Here is a 6,432-nt window from a genome sequence, read left to right on the forward strand (position 1 = left end):
GGACCCAGTGCTGTCTACATGGGGCTGTGACACCCAGTGTCAGAATTGTTCTCAGCCTGGGGGCAGTGTGGGCTGCCATGCTCATCTCCTTACTGCAACTGTGGTGGCTTGCTCAGTAAGACCCCAAAGTTTGCCCCCAACCACACAGGGAGTGAGATGCTGAACTGGCATGCTGATATACCCTGGTCTTCTGGCCCCAAGGCCAAGACTCTATCCGTTCTGCCCTGCTGTTGTCCCTTCCAGCCTTTTTTGCATCTGTATGACTCAGTCTCCTCATCTGCACAATGGGCATAAAAATTCCTTCTCCTCCTTCTTTGTCCAGAGGAGGGGAGAAGAATACGGTTAGGATGGGAAGCTGGGAGGAAGTGGAGACCGAGCTGTGTACAAGGCAGGCGAGCCTGGCTGGGGTGAGAACTATAAGAGGATAAACAGGAGGTGAGGGAGGCCAGTCCAGTCTCCACCCTTCCAGCAGCCCAAGTCCGGTGCCTGAGTCCACAGCGCCCCCTGCTGTCAGGTCAGCCAGAAGCTCCCTGTGGGCAGCACCTGCCTCAAGCTTCACATTTCCCTCTGGTGACCACTGGGAAGGTGTCGCCCCTCCCCTCAGGGAGCCCAGTCTGAGGGTGGGAGCAGGTGTTTCTGTCTGAGAAGGGAACTTCCTAGGCCAAGGGGTTCAGCATTCTCCTCCTGAGAACCTGCTGAAATCTCTTCCAGAGAGAAAGATCTGCAGGCTGGCAAGAAGGTGGGTGGTCTGCTCCAAGCCCAGCAGCTACCCTTTGATTAGGACTCCCTCCCCCTCCCCCTCCCCTCCCCCTCCCCCTCCCCTCCCCCTCCCCCTCCCCTCCCCCCACCCCTATCCCATAAGGACCATGGGGGAGACAGGTGAGGGCAGATGCTGAGAAATCAGGGTGAGGGGCTGCCCAGGTTCTTTGCTTGCCCTCGGGCCAGGCCCCCTAATCAGCACCCTCACCATCTAGAGATGGTCCTCCCAGCGCTCCAGAACCCAGGCCCACCTTCCTCCTTGTCAGGACTTTTCTCCAAATTGGCGGCAGTTTCATCATCTCTGCATTTCCTTAGCCTGATTCTGGGTTAGGTGTTGGGGATTCGGGGAACAGCAAGCCGCCTAACTAACGCCCCAGGAGCTCAGACATGCCACTATTCCCCCTCTGCTCTCCCTTCCCACTCATCCCCAGTATCTTTCTAGGGCTCCAGGACCTGCTCTGCAGGGCAGCCTCAACACACCCAAGATTAAAATGCAGCCACGGGCTTCCCTGGTGGCGCAGTGGTTGGGAGTCCGCCTGCCAATGCAGGGGACAGGGGTTCGTGCCCCGCTCCTGAAGGACACCACATGCCGCGGAGCAGCTGGACCCGTGAGCCATGGCCGCTGAGCCTGCGCGTTCGGAGCCTGTGCTCCGCAACGGGAAGGCCACAGCAGTGAAAGGCCCGCGTACCACAAAAAAAAAAAAAAAAAAAAAAAAAATGCAGCCAGTTGTGGCCACCCTCCTGCCCCCTCCCTGGAAAGTCTCCATTTACCACTCCCAACCCTGGGCTCTGTTCACTGTCCTTGAGACTTTCCCCTTGAACTGCATCCTTCCTGGACTGTTTATAGAAGGACCAGATCCTCTTCTAGGAAGTCTTCCTGGGTGGATCCCAGCCTCAATGATTTTCCTGAATTCAGTCTTTTCCAGGATCTCCTGGCACAGACTGTTGTGCACTGGGTACGTTCTTATCCTATTATCCTATCTGTCCCACAGAAGCTCTGGGCCTCAGGAGGGAATACCTCTGTCACCTCCTTCCCTGGTGAGACATGGAGCCATCCATACACGATCCTTTAAGTCCACTTACATCAGTGGTTCTCAGCTGGACACAATTTTGCCCCCAGGGGATATTTGGCAATATCTGGAGACTTTTTTGGTTGTCACAATTGGGAGGTGGCGCTACTGGCATCTCGTGGGTAGAGACCAGAGATGCTGTTAACCATCCTACAATGCACAGAACAGCTCCCACAGCAAAGAAATATCTGGCCCCAAATGTCAATAGTAGCAAGGTTGAGAAACCCTGATTTAAATAAATCCACAGGTTGAGGATTAAAATAGCGGCCAAAAAAGGGGCGATGGCTCAGGCGGGGCAAGGGCCAGAGCAGGCGTCTCATAACAGACACCGGCTTCCCCTCCACGTGGGCTTTATACTCCCATGTGCCTTCTACACCCTTCTGTGGGCCTGTCGTGTCTTGTGTAAGTGGAGGCGACCTGACTCAGAGGAAGAGAAACCAGGTGCTGCCTAGACAATTCCTGGGGAAGTGGGCTCTGTGTGGAGAACGCTTTGGGAGCCAGGGGTGATTTTGTCTCAGTTTAGTCATCTCTAAAATGGGGATGGGCATTCCCTTCCAGTCCAAATGGTCAAAATGGTCCTAAACAGTATCTCTCTGATGGGCACAGTCATTTTCCCCTCTGCTGATGGGCAGGAGCCCTCCTGCGGGGTGGAGGGTGGAGTACTAGCCACCAGCCCCTTAAACAGACGTGGGGGGTTATTGTGGCTCTAATTGCCCTCCCAGGAAACAGCTGTCAGAACAAGACCCCTTTGATAAGCTTCATCAAAGCTGCCTCCATGACCCCTGGGGACTGACTGGGGGAGGGGGCGGGTCCTGAGGCTAGCTGGTGACTGGGAGTGGCCGAGAGGTGGGCCACTGTCTGGCGTCTCCCTGACCCCACTTCCTTCTCCGAATGGTCCCTTTCCAGGACCAGACTTTGGGCAGAGGTAGGAGTCTCAGCCGAGAATCTGGGCTTGGGCACAGCCTTAAACTGGACCTGGGTAGGGACTTTTCTAGGATCAGGCTGCTAGAGGGAGTAGGGTTCCCCCAGTAAACAACGAATCATTTTTTTAGTATCAGTATATCCCAACTATTGCACGGGACGTGCTTATAGTAAAAATGATTCGCTATTGGTCTGAAATTCAAATTTAACTGAGCATCCTGTATTTTCATTTGCTGACTCTGGCAAGTCTACTTCAGGGCCAGGGGGCTGCAGGCTGGTGCAGAAGCAGGGAGGTTTCAGCCATGTTCCACCCCAGGACAGCTGCCTCAGGCCCACCCAAGTCAGGCTGTACCTGCTGAGTGTTTCCTGGGGCCAGCCTTGTGCTAGGAGCAGTGGGGGTGACATTCTCTGAGGCCCACGGTTCTGCCTGCAGATCTACCCACATACTGCAGCTCAGTGGGCCTGGGTGTGGGAGCAGCGTTACTGCACGGGGTCTGGAGACCAGGCTGGTCAACGGGAGCTCTCCTGCAGATGTGGCCACTGTTTTCCAAAAGTCAAGAGATACCATTGTGATGAATAAAATGCACATTTGTTTAAAGGCAAGCATTACATAGTGGCTTTTGGTTCTTAAAGCTTTTTCTCAAGAAAATACCCAAAGTGTAATTACTAGGGGAGAAGGATACTTCTGGGGCTTTCATGCTGGAAAAAAATCTGAGGACGATTAAGCCTGAGGATTCTAGGACTTGACATTTCATGGACCATGGACCCAGTGGGCATCTGGTGAAGCCTATGGACTTTTTCTTGGAATAATGTTTTCAAACGTATAAAATTAAATCCACAGGACTACAAAAGAAACCAGTGGTACAAAAATACAGTGGTCAAAACACGAAGGAAACAGCTTTATAAAAGAGTAATACACACGCTTCTCTACTTACACTTTGGTGGTGATCATTTTAAAGCAGTGATGGGTAGATATTTCAAAAGATTGGCAACAATTCCAGTATGATCTCAAAATCTCTGTGATTTCTGTTGGTGACAAAGTCACAGTTTCTGCAAATACTACTGTAGATTGTTCCCTGCATTTACAATAAAGGAAATGCTAAATTTCAGTTAGATGCTAGTGAAAATAAAGATGTATATTTTTTTCTCATCCAAAGTCATGGATCCCTGAATTCTATCCACAGACCTCCTGGCATGGGGAAGGTGGTATCTGAGGTCCTTAGGTTAAGGGCACCTGCTCTGGAGGGAAAGCCCACAAGAGGGACTTAGAATAGAGCACAGGCAAGAGTCACGCATTCTCAGAGACAAGGAGAAATCAGATAGAAACGTAATGGGCAACCTGAGGGTGTGTGTCTGTGTGTAGGTGGACTGTGTCTGCCCACAGGACCCCTGGGAAGACCCCAAGGATGCTCCCACTTGCACTGCCTGAGCCAGACTTGTACTCCCTGGGTTAAGCATTATCCTCTGTGTCCACAGCCACAAAAAAAGATCTGAACGTTATCCACCTTCCAAACGCTCAAAACATTGCGGTTCAGGAGGCAGCCCAAATATCCCCAGAAGAGCGCCCACAAGGAGAAACAAGCTTGACCTCTATGCCATCATCAAGTTCCCCCTGACCACTGAGTCAGCCATGAAGAAGATAGAAGACAACAACACACCTGTGTTCATTGTGGAGGTCAAGGCCAACGAGCACCAGACTGAACAGGATGTGAAGAAGCTCTATGACTTTGACGTGGCCAAGGTCAACACCCTGATAAGGCCTGATGGAGAGAAGAAGGCATATGTTCGACTGGCTCCTGACTATGATGCTTTGGATGTTGCCAACAAAATTGGGATCATCTAAACTGAGTCCAGCTGGCTAACCCTAAGTATAAGATTTTTCACTATTGAAAAAAAAGGCATTGCCCTCTGACAGCCTTCCCCCCCTAGTGTGGAGTGTGTGGTCCGACCCAAGGCACTGGGGGCTGGGGCCTGGGCCTTTTGGAGAGAAGGCCCTGAGGGGAAAGCCTCAGGCAGGGCTGGTAACCTGGTGAGGAGGCCCTGGTTTTTGTAATTTATTTTTAAATTTAAGTGGCGGAAGGACTCACACAATACAAACACAAATGCGGACCTGAAAGTACCTAGGCAACTTGATAAGCGTTTTGTCACAGGAATCAGGACATTATCATGAGGACGTCTGGAATTTATAAATAATGCCCTCTTTCAGGATGTCAGCTCTAACCCCCAGTCTGACCGCTTGTTAAAGCATTAGGCTGAGTCAAGCTAGAATAACTGCTTTCCAAATATTTGACAATGGAATTAATCTTGAACTCACTGTGGATCAATGCCTTTTATTTTTTTATTTTTATTTTTTCCAGGCTTATTGAGATATAATTGACATATAACATTGTGTAAGTTTAAGGTGAGCAACAATGATTTGATATATGCATAAGTTGTGAAATGATTATCACAATAAGTTTACCTACCATCTATCACCTCACATAACTCCGATTGTTTTTCTTGCGATGAGAACTTTTGAAATCTACTCTCTTAGCGACTTTCAAATATGCAATCCAGTAATGTTAACTGTAGTCCCCCTGCTGTATATTACATCCCCAGGATGTATTAATGCTATAACTGAAGTTTTACCTTTTGACTACCTTGGCTAATTTTCCCCACCACCCCACCTCTACCTCAGGTAACCACCAATCTGTTTTCCATTTATCTGAGCTCGGGTTTTTTTAGATTCAGCATAAAAGTGAGATCATACTCTGTCTGACTTCTTTCACTAGGTCCTGGTTCTGAGAGGACTGTGGGCACCTTTGGAGTGAGGGGGAGGGACGGTGTGTCCAGCCTGGGTTTTGTCTTGGTGGGGTGAGAGAGCACAGGATAAGATGCAGGCGGGGAGGAAACCATAAGGAAGTTTCTGGAAATCTGTGCATTTTGCCTCCTTTCTTAACTTCCCTTCCCCTCCCCTCACCCCTCCTCCTACCCAGAACCAGGATCCAATTTCCTCTTTTTTCAAAATAGAACTCAAAAACAGATTTAATCTCTGGGGATTGATCTGTGGAGGGAACTTGTAGAGGCAAGTTGTCTCTTATGTTGTAAGAGAAATACATATATATTGAGTCTGAAAATAAAAAGTCTATTTGGCATGTGAAGCTTCTCACATCTCTGGCTGCTGGTCACCTGCATCCTGCCTGCACTGGACATCACTGAGAGCCACACCTCAGGGTTGGTGTCCCTCTGCTACCCCCAACCCATGGGGACCTTTCAAAATAACCACATGGAAACCCTAAATTTGGGGAGGGACTAGTACCATGTGACTCATGGTGGAGGCTAGGAATGCAGACTCCTGGGCCCCCTTCCAGGCTAATACATTGGAATCTCCTAGTTGCTACTGGGGATCCTGCTGCATAGGATCCACAAAGTCCACTCTGAGCAACCTTGGCCCCTTGGCCAGTGGTCCTGCGCACTCTGCTCAGAGCTGGGGCCTCTCTTTCTGCAGTGCTTCAAAGCCTGGGCTTTGGGATGGAACTTTCAAGCCCTTGAGAACCCCCTTCTGTTGCTCTCAGTCATTCTGAAGTGGGGTCAGATGTGGTGGGATGGGTGGTGTTCAGTGTTTGAACCATGTGCCAGGTGCAGAGAGGGCACAGGGTGACACAGAATGACGTGTCGGAATCACCTGCCACGTGTCGTCTCA

The 6,432-nt window shown here is 50.3% G+C and overlaps 1 pseudogene; it reads left to right on the forward strand.

Moving 5' to 3' along the window:
• The first annotated feature begins 866 nt into the window (after nucleotides 1–866).
• LOC149747765 (large ribosomal subunit protein uL23 pseudogene) lies at nucleotides 867–4,593 on the forward strand (annotated as a pseudogene).
• Nucleotides 4,594–6,432: the final 1,839 nt, after the last annotated feature.

Source organism: Delphinapterus leucas, chromosome 13 (assembly GCF_059928025.1).
Source record: "Delphinapterus leucas isolate spDelLeu-1000000601 "Yukka" chromosome 13, BTC_Dleu_Yukka2, whole genome shotgun sequence".
NCBI classification, from domain to species: domain Eukaryota; kingdom Metazoa; phylum Chordata; class Mammalia; order Artiodactyla; family Monodontidae; genus Delphinapterus; species Delphinapterus leucas.